Source organism: Lissotriton vulgaris, chromosome 4_1 (assembly GCF_964263255.1).
Source record: "Lissotriton vulgaris chromosome 4_1, aLisVul1.2, whole genome shotgun sequence".
NCBI classification, from domain to species: Eukaryota; Metazoa; Chordata; class Amphibia; order Caudata; family Salamandridae; genus Lissotriton; species Lissotriton vulgaris.
In genome coordinates, this window is record NC_141691.1 from 634,746,951 (window position 1) to 634,763,134 (window position 16,184).

The window sequence follows — 16,184 nt, forward strand, 5'->3', positions numbered from 1 at the left end:
GTCTGCCTTTTAAATAAAATACCTTTTAAAAAAATGTTGACCTAATGCTACCATCTGACTGCAAAATTATTCATTGTTTTAAAACATGCTGCTCTAAGAAAAATTTATTTCTTTTGTTCTTCACACCATATGATTTCAGTCTCTCTAAAACAACGTGCTTCGCTGTATTTTTCATAATGAATAAAGTTTTGGTATTGTTAAGCTGAAGATATTGTTTTACATGATCTAACCAGGACTTTACCTATAGAAATATTTCATTGCTTTAGACTAGCCCTTTGTCGACACAATGGGACACTGACACCAGCTGACAGAGTAGGCCTGCAAGGGTTCTCACGAGAACCTTCCCTCATGTATCTAGTATACAACATTTCAAAACTTTTAGATAACTGCCCACCGGCGTGACTGGTTACCGTGTGAATCGGGAGGAGAGACGACAGACAATCGGAAGATCTTTTTTCATTGGAAGAAGATGACTTAACCTGCTGGATTTTGTAACATGATTTATGTTTTCATATATATATGTGTTCCTAGTAAGAGAGAATTAATGCCTTCCTATCCTCAATGCTTTATGCATTGCTTACTTTATTCATGCCCCAATAATTGAGAGCTACTGCTAACAGCGATCTCCCTTGCCCGGACCCTTTTTGCGGGGAGACTTTCTCCTTATGCTGATCATAGCTACTGCTATAATTATTTTCATTTGATTTGTTACTGCAACTGTTGGGGAACTCGGCTGAGTTTCCTGGACTGCTCTTTATGGGGAGTTTGTTTCTTTGACTAACTAGAAGCTCCAAATGGGGGGAGGAGCTTGCCTGGCCCAAAGATGGCTGCCTGCTAAGTGAGTTCCTTTAACCGCCACATCAATCCGGAAGCTATTAACATTAAATATCCTGTTTTCTCGCCAGAGACCTCGTGTGAGCTGAGCCCTAGTAAAAGTGCCCCATAGGCTGCAGGAACGGAATGGAACGGCCCGGCCAAACAGCAGTTTTTGCCTCAGACGCTGCTTGCCTCTACGCCGTGCGATGCGGCTGCTGGAGAGAGAGACGACTCATGCGGTGACGGGCCGCTCGCTTGCCTGGCCCTTGCATCTACTGAGGTGCAGAGAAAGCGGACCCCCTGCTTGGTGGTGATCCTGCTCCAGGGTGAGTGGCACAGTTGCCGAGGACTGAGAGACCGCCTGCTGCTGCTGAGCTCTGGCGCGAAGCTGGCGCTCCAGATCCCGCGGCCGAGTGGTGATGACGTACTTCGCCATGCAGCCCGACTAGTGCTGACCGGGTGAGCAGGCCTGCTTGCAGACAACTTCCGGAGCTGCATCAGTGGCACTGGACGTGTGCAGTGAACACAATGGCATAGATCCGTAGCTTGCCTTCCTTTGCTGCGCTGGGATCTGGTTGCTGTGCATGGTCAGGAACTGCTGCATTGCATGGCAACAAAGCAGGGGACGAAACTTCCAGTCGGGCAGGGTGGAACTGTGCCTGCTCTTGAGGCAAACTACTGAGCTACCTGGTATGAACCATTATTGATTCCCCTTTGTGTGCCCACATCTAGCGTCTGTGGGTTCACGCAGGTGAGGCTGCTGAAGCAGCAGCTAACGTTATTCCGGCGAGCTTTGAACTGCTCCTGAGTGGCGCTAGCATGGGTAAACCAGACAAGACCCAGTCCATGCTGAACTTCGAGCAGCGGAAATCCAGGCATAGAGATGAAGCCGCAGAGTCTTCTGCGTCTGAGCAAGACACAATGCCAGATGACCCAATTGGTGACATTAAAGCAATCCTTGCGACTATGCAGAAAGGCTTATCAGCGATTGACACAAAAATAGACACCTTGTCTTAATAGGATGGACATTATGACCGAGAGACTTGACAAGCACGAGGAGCGTCTTGATATGGTCGAACGCAGAATCACTGAAACTGAGGAGGCGCAAACCGACTCTGCTAGTGCGCAGAAACAGATGGAGAGAGCTCTGGCTATTTTGGAAGACAGAGCAGAGGATTTGGAAGCCAGATCACGACGCAGTAATCTGCGCATTATAGGCCTACCCAAGTCCACTGCAACAGGTAACATGTAGACCTTTATAGAACAATTTCTAACTACACTGCTTGGAGCTGCTACCTTTTCTCCTATGTTTGTCGTGGAGAGAGCGCACCGGTCACTGGGAAGTAAGCCGCCCGGGGGCCTCTCCTCGACCTGTAATAACGAAGTTACTTAACTACAGGGAACGGGACTCGGCGCTGAGAAGGGCAAGAGAACTGGGAGACTTGCAATATGAGGGCTCTTCCCTCTACTTATTCCCGGACTTTACTATCAGAGTCCAGGAGGCCAGGAAGCACTTTGCGCCTCTGAAATGCAAGTGGCGCGAACAAAAAGTGGAATACGCGATGCTGTATCTAGCGAGGATGTTAGGCGGTAAGGCAAAGGTTTTTTCTGACCCCCAGTCCCTGCAAAAAGCTGTCAACGACTGGGACTTGTCCAGAAAGCGCAGGAAAGCCAAGATGACGGATGATCAGGCTAAGGGAGCGGATGGAGGACTCGATAAAAATGAAAGATCAGGGACACTGCGCGGTTTGGTATCTTTTTTACAAATCACATGGTCACACTGGGCGTGATTGTTCATGGCAGCGTATTTGTAATAACAGCTGGGATTGTGGGAACATGTGATGATGCAGGATGACGCACAGTGAACATGGGCAGGGATAAAGGAAAAGTCTGCGATTAATGACAAGGAATGTGAGGGGCTTAAATGACCATATAAAGCTGCAGAAAACTCTGGTGTGCCCAAGGAGAAAGGAGATAGACATGGCGCAGCTGCAGGAGACGCACTTTGCCCTTAATTGTGCTATGCTTACTAGACGCAACCTGGCAGGGCCATTCCATGCTGCTGACTTCACCACACACTCTAGGGGCGTACTCACTTGGGTTAATCCCAAATCAGGCATACAACTCGAAGAATGCAAGACTGATCCTGCGGGCAGATTTCTAATTTCAAGATGTAATGGTAGGCGTGCTGACTTTCTAATTAAAAATACATATAGGCCTAACTATGATGACCCTCAGTTCTACAATACACTATTAACACATGTTAAGTGCTGCCGACCATTGCCATTAATTTGGGAAGGGGATCTTAACTCTGTGTTAGATCTGATGCTTGATCGATCAAAGGGACCCTCTAGGCGGCCGTCTGCGGCTGCTAGGGCTATTGCGAATGTGGCGTTGCAGTTACAACTGGTGGACGTGTGGAGAGCCAAGTCCCCTGGGAGGGGTGGTTACACGCACTACTCCGCGTACCATGATAAGCACACAAGAATAGACTACTGGTTAATATAGGAGGCTCTATTACCCAGGGTCTGAGACTGCAGTATACTAGCTCACTCCTTCTCGGACCACGCTCCTATTCTGCTAGCGATTGACATCCCTCCCTGCGGCCCGCTCTTTCTGTGGAGGTTCCCCACGTACTCCCTACTAGATACGGTATTTAAAGCAGAATTAGCTGCTGCTATCACTGAATTCTTTGACATCAACGTTGGTTCAGTGGATCATTTTGCCACGGTATGGGAGGAGTTCAAGGTATACATAAGGGGGGTTTGCCATGAATAAGCATTCAGGGGTTTTCCGCTCTATTAGAGGTAGACTTGCTCTGTTAGGGGTCCGCCTGAGTGCTCTGGAAACAGAGGCGCTTAAGGGGAACAACCCTCAGATTATAAAACAACTGAAAATAATGCTGGAGGAATATCATGGGGAAGCTGACAGCGAAATCAAGCACATGGGGAAATACACATTGGCCAGATCTTATGGTGAAGGAGACAGGTCGGGTTAGGTGCTAGCGGTGATTGCTCGCCGAGTCTGAAGTCATCCAAGAAGTAATAGATGAGGAGGGCATTGCCCTGAAAGAGAAGGGAGATATCGTAAATACATTTGGCCAATATTATCAGGACCTGTACAGTTCCAAAGTCACCTCAGATGAGGATAATATAGTGAACTACCTTGAGTATAAACAACTACCCTGGCTGACAAATAGCCACAGAGAGTATCTCATGAGGCCCCTTGACGCGGATGAAATCCGTATGGCACTCAATTCCATGCGGGAGGGAAGCGCGCCAGGACAAAATGGGCTCATTGTGGCTTCTTATAAAGCCTATAATGACTTACTTGTCCCACACCTGACCACTCTGTACCAGGAGTTCGGAAAGACTGGCATAATGCCCCCCACTCTGCGTGAAAGCAAAAGCCAGACAATTGATGGATGGAATGCAGAACAAATCAAAAAATTCACCCCTAGTCAAGAGATCTGGGTTAAATCCATCATTCTTTTGCTCACTAATCATAACCATCTTGACACCCAAGGATCCCCAAGAGTGGTCGTCTTACAGACCACTTTCGCTGATAAATATTGACCCAAACATTTTTGCTAAGATATTGGCTAACCAACAGACCCCACTTTTGCCTTCTTTGGTGGGTCCTGAGCAGGCGGGCTTTATATCCGGCCGTACGCTATCTTATAACATGAGAACAGTTTTTGCGGCTCTACGGCATGTTAAACCGAGCGTTAAGGTGGCAGCAGTGGTCTTAGATGCTGTTAAAGCCTTTGATTTGTTTGAGTGGAAGTACATGCTGGTGGTGCTAAGGTGATTGGGAGTCAGAGAGATTTTGTAAAAATTAATTTCCGTGTTGTATAACTCCCCCACAGCTCGTGTGCGTTTGAGAGATGTATTCTCGTTTCCCATACAAATCTATAGAGGCATGAGACAAGGGTGCCCCTTGTCGCCTTTGCTTTACGTATTTGCTGCGGAGCCCTTGAATTGTACTCTGCTCGAGTATCACGGCAATAGGGGTATTCGATTCCCACACTATAATCTTGTTGTCTCTGCTTACGAGGATGACATGTTACTGTACATACTGGTTCCGGACACTATTCTTTCTCCTGTTATACAAGAGGTGCTGTGTTTTGGCAGTGTGTCCGGTTTAAAAATTAATTGGGATAAATCTATCATCTTCCCTTTTACCCAGGCCACAGCGCAGACTGCTTTAGATTACCCTCTCCAATGGACGACGGACCCGGTCAGATATCTGGGTATACAGATACACTCTGATGCTGGAACAAGTACTCAGGGCAAATTATGGGAGAGCCATTACTAAATTGGAAGAAGATATAGACAAGTGGATTCGTGTTCATATCTCACTTGTGGGGTGTGTGTCCCTGATGTAAATGATCATACTTCCCAGATTCCTTTTTCTTGTTGTCAACATCCCGATGGAGATACCCCAGCCTACTTTCAAGACACTAAGGACCCACCTTGGTAAACTGGCCTGGGCGGGGAAAACTCTGTGAGTTAAACTGGACATACTTACACTCCCTTATTCGCAGGGGGGCCTGGGAGCACCAGACGTGGAACTATAGTGGTTGCACGCCCACACTTGGATCCACAGCCCACACAATCTGCCACATCTCCAAATAGAGAAAGTAGCTGCAAGCCCTGACCCCCTCCCTCGCAGTCTTTTTGAGGCACCTGTTCGGCGCAGCAGTGTGCTGGACTCCGTTAAGTCTACAGTTCAAGCCTTGCAGGTCCTGCTAAGAAAACAGGCCGGCGTCTTATTATATTCCACGCTGATGCCGGTAGAGTGGTGTCATTGGCTTAGCGTCAGCGCTGAAAGAGGGGCGCTCCACTCGCTGGGAGCTTTAAGTATACATGTGATGGGCTACTTGTTTGTGGAAGGAAGAATGTGCACTTGGGAGGAAGTAGCGGAGGGCATACCCGACCTTACACCCTCACACAATTTCACCTTTTCAGAGTACATTATGCATTAAGGGCCTTACTAGGGGACGAACTGCAAAAATCACTGGAGCTATCCACCCTGTCACCAGTAATGCGATTAGATTCCCCAAATAAGTTAGTGTTGAAAGTTTATGCCAGCTCACAAGCATTTAAGTTTATGCAATACACCAAGGCTAGACTGGAGTGGCAGCACGATCTTGGACGCGACCTCACTGATGAGATCTGGTGTTATTGTTGTGCAGTCCCACAAAAGATTTTGCTTAACGCGCGGCACAGGCTGGCCCATTTTAAGTATCTCAATATGGTACACTATACACCGCTGGGATAATTTCGATATGGCCTTAGGGACACAGACTGCTGCGAGCGCTGTGGGGAGGCAGAGGCAGGTTTTCTGCATGTAGCATGGTCATGCCAACCAGTGGCAGACTACTGGAAACACATTTTTCACTTATTAAATGAGATTACAGGTCAATCCCTCTCACCTGATCCTTTGCTAGCGCTATTAGGGTACACTAAGACTCTGAATAAGAAAGTTAGGAAACTTATCTCCATGGGCCTACTATTAGCTAAGCGCAGGATAGCGATGCGCTGGATGCGTGGGCCTATACCTGCTGTGAAAGAGTGGGAAGAGATATGCTCTATTGCAATACCCAGTCAGATGTCTATAATGAAGTGTTGCCCCACAAATATCGCCCTAAAAGCTTTTGGGGTTTATACGCAGAATATCTTCTGGCGACACAGGCCACTAGCGGGGGATAATGATTGAATGAGGGTTATATGTAGGTGTGGGCGGAATTTGCGTAATCGTGAACACGCGGAATTGCTTGTTCACAATGCTTTTTTCCAGTTCGCAATTGCTGTTTGCGTGCTCGGGGGGGGGAAATATCTTGCAAACACGCAAAAGTCGCGGATCGCAGAATTTTAGGCAATTTTGCGTTCTCCGCTGAACGCGGCATTACCCAAATTCCGCAAGCGGAACGGAATTTACCACCCAGGCCTAGTTATATGGGGTAGGCCTAAAAAACAACTATAATAAGTCCTCTGTGTCTCACACTAACAGATTATGGCGGCTTCTTACCCTATATGTCATTGCTTGCACTCAGAATAGTGACCCCTGTCGATTGTCACTGTATGGTTCTAGAGTGTATTTTCCATCAGCGTTCACCCTGATTGTAACACCATAATACTATGATACTACTGTGATATGTACAGTAATTGTTGCCAGCTAATTTAAGGCACGCTCGAGATGTCTACTTTGATCCGTGTACCGTTGTGAACGGGGTTATGTAAAACTAATAATAATATGAAAAGAAAAACAAGCATTTGCAATGCAATAGGTCTCGCATTAGGAAACTTTGAGCTATTGGTATTGTAAATGACAATTTTTTTAATTTATGTGTTGGTTTTGAAAATAGCGAAATTAATAGCTTTGTCATTTACAATGCCAATACTTTTAACTTTCGCAAATGTGACACCTATAGCATTTGTAATGCAATATGTGTTGTATTTACGTGACTTAGATGTATTGATATTACAAATAAAAATTGCTTTTAATTTTTTAAAATAATTAATACTTAACTAAAAGTTATTGTAATTTATAATGGCAATAGCTTAAACTTTTGTAAATAACTTTTGTGAAGATTATGTTCAGTGTATTTTATTGTGACGAAAATCCAATAACAGAACTGAAATATCAACATCTTTTTGTGACATTTGTAATAAAGCTTGAAACATTGAGAGAACATATTTGAACCAGTTGTTGAATGGTTGCACAGATTGATGCTGCTGTGGTGCTGACCGATGTTGTGGTGGCGACGAGTGATGCTGTACCGTTCAGTGATGCTGTGGTAGCGCATAGTGATGTTGTGGTGCCCCTGAGTGATGCTGTGGTGATGCGACAGATAGTGAGAGCGATAGATAGATAGAGGGAGGGAGGACGATAGATAGAGGAGGGGGGAAAGATAGATAGAGGGAGGGCGAACGATAGATAGAGGGAGGGCAAAAGATAGATAGAGGGAGGGCGAGAGATAGAAATAGTGCGAGAGAGAGATAGATGGAGGGCGAGAGAGATAGAGGGAGGGCGAGAGAGATAGAGGGAGGGCGAGAGAGATAGAGGGAGGGCGAGAGATAGAAGGAGGGCGAGAGAGAGATAGATGGAGGGCGAGAGAGAGATAGATGGAGGGCGAGAGAGAGATAGATGGAGGGCGAGAGAGATAGAGGGAGGGCGAGAGAGATAGAGGGAGGGCGAGAGAGATAGAGGGAGGGCGAGAGAGATAGAGGGAGGGCGAGAGAGATAGAGGGAGGGCGAGAGAGATAGAGGGAGGGCGAGAGATAGAAGGAGGGCGAGAGATAGAAGGCGGGCGAGAGAGAGATAGATGGAGGACGAGAGAGATAGATGGAGGGCGAGAGAGATAGAGGGAGGGTGAGAGAGATAGAGGGAGGGCGAGAGAGATAGAGGGAGGGCGAGAGAGATAGAGGGAGGGCGAGAGAGATAGAGGGAGGGCAAGAGATAGAGGGAGGGCGAGAGATAGTGGGAGGGCGAGGGATGGAGGGTGGGCGAGGGATGGAGTGTGGGCGAGGGAAGGAGTGTGGGCGAGGGATGGAGTGGGGGGATGGATGGATGGATGGAGTGGGGGGATGGATAGAGTGGGGGGAATGGATGGATGGAGTGGGATGGATTGATGGAGTGGGGGGGATGGATGGAGTGGGGGGATGGATGGATTGGGATGGATGGATGGAGTGGGATGGGTGGATGGAGTGGGGGGATGGATGGATGGATGGATGAAGTGGGATGGATGAAGTGGGATGGATGGATGGAGTGGGATGGATGGCTGGAGTGGGGTGGATGGATGGAGTGGGGTGGATGGATGGAGTGAGGTGGATGGATGGAGTGGGATGGGTGGAGTGGGGGGTGGGTGGAGTGGGGGGTGGATGGAGTGGGGGGTGGATGGATGGATGGAGTGGGGATGGATGGAGTGGGGGGGTGAATGGATGGTTGGATGGAGTGGGGGGGTGAATGGATGGATGGATGGAGTGGGGGGTGGATGGTTGGATGGATGGATGGATGGAGTGGGGGGATGGATGGATGGATGGAGTGGGGGGATGGGGGGATGGATGGATGGGGTGGGGTGGATGGATGGATGGAGTGGGGGATGGATGGATGGAGTGGAGGGGATGAATGGATGGATAGAGTGGGGGATGGATAGAGTGGGGGATGGATGGAGTGGGGGGATGGATGGAGTGGGGGGATGGATGGAGTGGGATGGATGGAGTGAGGTGGATGGATGGATGGAGTGGGATGGATGGAGTGGGGGGATGGATGGATGGAGTGGAGGGTGAATGGATGGATGGAGTGGGGGTGGATGGGGGGATCGAGTGGGGGGGATGGATGGATGGAGTGAAGGGGATGGACTACTAGAAGCAAATTTATTTTCGGAAACGCAATGATTATGGGGGTTAAGTTTTAAATTACGGGTGAAGTGTGCTGTAACATACACTTTACGTGCACCCAGGATAACCATTTAAAGACAACCGTTCAAAAAACATTCCCAAAAGTGTGAGATCGATGGCCTAACAAATCGGAAACCAAGTGTCCTTTGAAAATATCTAACATTTACTGCCCTGTCCCACCAATGTGTCGAAAGAAATTAAGGAGCCCGGGAGTCTCAGACTGCGCTCCATTGTGATGTGTATCACTCAGCAGGAGGGACTAGACTTAACCTGAAAGCATAAATAGAGTTCACAGGCAACTTTGCATGACAAAGGGTGGCAAACACCAGTGATCCGTTGGGGCATTTATGCATGTGTAAAGCGCATCAATCCCAATAAATTAAGCATTGTTGCTGAGCAGCTTTGTTTCCAGTAAAAAAATGTTAATAGCTCTTAAAATTGTGTCTTCACATGGCGAGAAAAGCACGGTTATTGAAGCAGGCACCGTAATGGACAACATCTGCAACCACGTCTACCTTGTGAGCTTGAGAAGATCAGATCTTACATTCCAGGCTTTGAAGAGAAGGAAACTAACAAGGGAGAGGGGGGGATGGTCAAGCCTGCAATGCGTGCAAGCCAGAAATCCTGGCTGGGAAAGGATTACAATCACGGCTTACAACACTATAAACAGTGCGCGCTCCGAACACTGCAGTGCCCACTTTGCTATCTGCCAACAACAGCAATAAAAAAACAAGACAAGAAGTACTCAGAACCGAGCAATAACGAAACGTATATTTCAAAGCAGCTTAACATTTGCATAAAGAGAAGCCTGTTAACCAAATGAAGCGAGAGCCTAATCAAAACAGCCTGTACATTAATTCAGTCAGACAAAACAAGAATGCCTGCAGTGCACCTATTAACCTGACAGCATGCATACCACGAGTGTATGGAAAATGTGATTCTATGCCACATGAGCGCTGCAACTTCGATACGTGATTACCGTAGCGTGAACCCGCACGTATATACGTGGTATATAATGTGGTGACAAGGTTACCGAGTATAAGGTAACTAGGTTGCTGTGTACTAACAAAAGTGATTAATCAAAAGCCACATAAATGCTGCAGCTTTAATACGTGATTGCAGTAGCAAGAATCCTCAAGTTGCAATGCTGTATACAATGTGGTGACAAGTTTACCAAATGTTAATGCGAACATGTGATTAAAAACTCCAGAAAGCTCGATTTACCAGATTAATTTCTATAACCGTCCTGGCAGCTCGCAAGGAGAACGGAACAGAATCAACGTGTAGCGCGAAAATAAAAAGAAGTGGCGTTTGTGTGTCTTAAAGTGAAAGTGCTTACTTCTGTGGACGCGGACAATTGAATGAAGTTAATTCTAAAAAATTGCTCATCATGCCGATAAATACATCTTGCTGAATCAATCAGTACATCCCGCTGGTAGCATGAACGATGTATCAGGTACAACAAACTCAAAGTACAGGCTTCAAGAATAAAAGCTTCATGAATTATGAACAGAAACTAAACGAAAACATAATCAAGACTCCAAGCACAATTAAATCCAAAGTAACATATCAAACAAGAAACAAGAATGAAAGCAGAACCATTGCGGCGCTCATTCAAGGAGCCGCCCTGATAACAAGCTCTTGGCAGGGAGGGGGGGGGGGGGAGGAGAAATGCGAGACACGGACTGGCGGCCGTGAAAAGTGTGAAGCAGGGGGCGGGGGAGCGGATCCCTTTGAAGGCACCTATTAACCCGACGGCATGCATACCACGAGTGTATGGAAAATGTGATTCTATGCCCAAACTCAAAAGAAAAAAAAAACCTCCTCAACTTAACAGCAATATAGGACGACTTCTAAAAGAAGCATGGTGTCCTATATGTTTAATAAAAGCTGAAAAACTATGGTGCTTGGAAGTAAAATGGTTGATGCTCAGATGTCAAATCATGACTGTGACAACATGCTTTAAAGTGTCAAAATTATTTCGGACGGTCAAAAGTTAAATTAACCGTCAATGCGATGGTGTAATCCATGCCTACGTGATAACAAAAAGTCATGCTTCTGGGCTAAAAAACTGATTGAATAATCATAGCCACATGAGCGCTGCAACTTCGATACGTGATTACCGTAGCTTGAACCCGCACGTATATAAGTGGTATATAATGTGGTGACAAGGTTACCGAGTATAAGGTAACTATATTGCTGTGTACTAACAAAGTGATTAATCAAAAGCCACATAAATGCTGCAGCTTTAATATGTGATTGCAGTAGCAAGAATCCTCAAGTTGCAATGTTGTATACAATGTGGTGACAAGTTTACCAAATGTTAATGCGAACATGTAATTAAAAACTCCAGAAAGCTCGATTTACCAGATTAATTTCTATAACCGTCCTGGCAGCTCGCAAGGAGAACGGAACAGAATCAACGTGTAGCGCGAAAATAAAAAGAAGTGGCGTTTGTGCGTCTTAAAGTGAAAGTGCTTACTTCTGTGGACGTGGACAATTGAATAAAGTTAATTCTAAAAAATAGCTCAACATGCCGATAAATTCATCTTGCTGAATCAATCAGTACATCCCGCGGCTAGCATGAACGATGTATCAGGTACAACAAGCTAAACGTGCAGGCTTCAAGAATAAAAGCTTCATGAATTATGAACAGAAACTAAACGAAAACATAATCAAGACTCCAAGCACAATTAAATCAAAAGTAACATATCAAACAAGAAACAAGAATGAAAGCAGAACCATTGCGGCGCTCATTCAAGGAGCCGCGCTGATAACAACCTCTTGGCAGGGAGGGGGGGACGAGAAATGCGAGACATGGCCTGGCGGCCATGAAGTGTGAAGCAGGGGGCGGGGAGCAGAGCCCTTTGAAGTGAAGCTCTGGGAGGCAGGCGGCTCGGGTAGCGCGTGCACGAGCACATGCACTCGAAAAAATCTGCGATGGTTTCAGAACTTGTTTGAGCCTCTATACTCTCGTCTATTTATCACTTACGTGACAGAATAGGCGAGACCTAGAAAACTAGATGCTCCAAATATCTTGCTCTTTTCAAAAGGGACTCTTTATGGGTTCTTATTAAGATAGGTTGGGTTCTCTAATACTAAGATAGGGATTATATTGCATCCTTTTGCTGTCTATTTTATGCTTTTTCTAACCACATTTTTTTAATATTTCTGTTATCTGACTAATTTGAGTAAAAACGACAAAAACAATTATTAATCTCTTAATGAGAAATTATGCTTTTAAAACGATTCTAAACCGCTCAGCTTTGACTAAATATTAAAGTACTGAAAGTTGATGATATTTTCTTAAATGCATTTAATTGCAGCTCTGTTCTAAAATGGTGGCAACAATGAATTGGCCTGGAGGCAGAGTCTTGCCGAACTCTGAGGCCTCTACTGTAAGTGTTTTGGGTTGAACAGGTTTTCCATTGGCCCCAAATTTCAGGCTCTAACACTCACTCATTTTTGCCCTTCTACCTACTCCCCATTGCTACTCACTATCACCACTCCCCATCTGCTCCTCTATTACCCGTCTGCCCTCACTTTTAAATATGTATTTGTTTTTAGAAAGGTCAGACAACAAAATGCTGCCAGTCCTCCAAAGCACTTTCACACACTAAGAATTCCATTTTTAGATCAATTAAAAAAATTTAAAAATGGCACCGCATCATTCTGAGGGTGTGCACCAACAGCAGCTGAGTCATCGAGTCTTTTTTTGCTGATGCTAAACAGCAACGCATAGAAGCACTGCTTTTTAGGTCTCGTCCTATTAATCCTGCAAGGGATAATAGGACGAGAGTATAGAGGCCAAACCAAGGTCTGAAACCATCGCAGATTTCCTACAGTTCGTGTGGTGCACTGGGGCGGAACGCGCGTCCACATCAAAGCCATCAGCCTCCCACCCACAGGCATCTGAAGCTTCCCCCAGCGTGCGCTCGGCCTCAGGCATTTCTCCTCCCCCCTAATTATTCACCCCTGCTGTTGCTGCCCACGGCCGGCCCCCACCCCATCCGACTTGTTTTTCGAGTGCGTCTTCCCTCAAGCTCCTCTTGCTTCCTCCAGCACGTCCTTATTTTCCCTTCCTCCCCACCAGCTACTCCCACACCCATGTCTGTTGCCCCCCTCACTCTCCCACTCCCCCAGCTGTGTTACTCTCGCTTCCGTCGTCCACCTAATTCTTGATGGCTTTCTAGCATTATGGTACCATATGTCATTTTATGGTGCTTTTATTTACACCTAAACACACTCCGATTCTCCTTATAAGCATCTGCGGGATTACAATGTGTTTACGTTTTTGTGTAAATAGTGCGTAAGCTGGTGTGGCAAAGCGATTTTTCTGCCTTTTACAAAACAAGCACTAGCGTTTGCCACTTTGTCTCCTACAAGTTGTTTTCCACCACTCGCCCTTCTCCATTCTTTTTCGTGTGCGTCTTCCCTTGATCTCCACGTTGCTTCCTCCAACGTGCCCTTATTTTCCCTTCCTCCCCACCCGCTACTCCTACACCCATTTCTGTTGCCCCCTCCTGCTCCCACTCCCCGTAGTTGTGTTACTCTTGCGTCCGTCATCCACCTAATTCTTAATGGCTTCCTAGCAACTTTCGGTTAAGGTACCATATGTCATTTTATGGTGCTTTTATTTACACCTAAACAATCTCTGATTATCCTTATAAGCATCTGCGGGATTACAATGTTTTTACGTTTTTGTGACCTGGTGTGGCAAAGCACTTTTTCTGCCTTTTACAAAATAAGCGCTAGCTTTCGCTCCTTTGTCTCCTACAAGTTGTTTTCCACCACTCGCCCTTCTCCATTCTTTTTCTCATTCCCTATCACAGCTTCTTTGACAATGTTTCTTTCTTTATTGTATTAGCTATACTGATTTCCCATGCTTTCTGCAAACATAAACATAGCATTGTGCCTATGACAACATTGGTATTGTGCAAGTATGTGCGCTTTTAAGTCGCTGTATTTGCAAAACGTACTGTTTCTTCTTGAACCAGTATACCCCTCTCTGCTCTTTTGTTACTTAATTCGCTCCGCCTCACACAGTCGTATGTGTCGCCTCACACAGTCGACAGCCCACCTTCCTCATTACTGTTTCTTGGTTGCTTCTCTGCATGTTTTTTCACAACAAATCCATAGGTCACAAGTGCGAATCCTGCAATCTAGACTCAGCCTTCAATCCTTCCGAGGTTAGTCAATTAAGTTGGACCCCCTTTTATGTACAATGCTAACAAACGGCATAAGTGAGGTAGACCGCATTATATACACAACATAAGTTATTATTTTTGTTAATATTACAGTGCAACAAGTCACCATTGCGCCCTTCAATTAGAGTGTATTGAAGGTGTCTGACCTCTCACTACAACCAAGATACATGTGTGCTTTTGTGCTACATGTGTCTCTTTTGCCATGCTTGTTTTTTACAGGGCTGTCTTTGTATTGGTTGTGTCAGCAGAGAATGGCGTTGTAATGGCTAGTTACACAATAGCTCTGTAACATAATAGCTCTGTTCTGCCGTAATGGGAGCCTGTTGCATCTACATGCCAACCAACCATGATCGCTGCATGTAGCAGTGACCTCTAACGTCGTCACCCTCTGATTCCACTAGTAGTGCATAGAGTGGCTCTCGTGTTTACGTTTAGCTGGTGATGTAAAAGGGCCCGAAGAGTTATCGGCTTATTGTTTACACTAGGCGACGTTTCTCGCGCGTAAACTTCGTTGTGAAAGGCAGACGTGAACAGAAGGGTATTTTCTGTACCCTTGCACTTTTTCCCTGTGGATTTAAATGCGAGTTTGTAATATTAAACTTTACCAGCTATCAGGAAGCGGCTCCTTTCTTATGGTGAATTATGCAAACTACTGTGATGAGCAGATGAAAGTTGGCAAAACGTTATATAATACGGTACCATGGTGGATGTACAAACTTTTTTTTTAAATTATATTTTTTTATCCTCGTGTGCCAATGGTGTCCGGAGCATTCTTTCAATCGATTGTGAGTGATTGGTTGTGATCTCCGGGCCTCTGTGACATTTTTACTTATAACTTATTGGTCTCTGAGGTCGCACAACACGCGGCGAGTTAGCACATCACATTCGCAAATGCACTAGTGCCTTTTAATACGTAAAGGACTGTAGGGTACTGCGTGACGGTACACGAGTAAAACCTTGTAGTGGCCTCTTCGTACCCATTATGTGATGTAAACTGGTGTTCATATTGCTTGTTTTTTTAGGCATGTCTTTGTAAAAATAAAATAATAACAATTTACCCTCGTGCCAATTTACCCAGTCCAGGCTGTTGCTGGTCTGTGCATGCAGCTCTGCAATAAAAGTCAACATACAATCTTTTGAAGACGATGATATATTGCAGCAATTTAGAGACAGGCAAAGGCACTAGGGCTCAGATCTCACAGAGAGGAGGGAAGCACATTCACTCAGTAGTACCATAGCATCACTCAGTAGCACCACTCAGCACCACCACAGCATCACTCAGCACCACCACAGCATCACTCAGCACCACCACAGCATCACTCAGCACCACCACAGCATCACTCAGCACCACCACAGCACCACTCAGCACCACCACAGCATCACTCAGCACCACCACAGCACCACCCAGCACTACCACAGCACCACCCAGCACCACCACAGCACCACCCAGCACCACCACAGCGCCACCCTGCACCACCACAGCACCACTCAGAACCACCACAGCATCACTCAAAACCACCACAGCATCACTCAGAACCACCACAGCATCACTCAGCACCACCACAGCATCATTCAGCACCACCACAGCATCATTCAGCACCACTACAGCACCACTCAGCACCACCACAGCAACTCCACAGCATCACTCACGGCCTCCACAGCATCACTCACGGCCTCCACAGCATCACTCACGGCATCCACAGCATCACTCACGGCCTCCACAGCATCACTCACAGCCTCCACAGCATCACTCAGG

General features: G+C 46.2%; 2 protein-coding genes across 7 annotated transcripts in view; one reads left to right on the forward strand and one right to left on the reverse strand.

The window, feature by feature from the left end:
• Window positions 1-16,184, reverse strand: part of COA1 (cytochrome c oxidase assembly factor 1) — a 356,542-nt gene that overhangs the window by 279,185 nt on the left and 61,173 nt on the right. The gene's annotated exons all lie outside the window — the stretch shown is intronic.
• Window positions 1-16,184, forward strand: part of BLVRA (biliverdin reductase A) — a 274,998-nt gene that overhangs the window by 17,166 nt on the left and 241,648 nt on the right. The window lies entirely within an intron of this gene.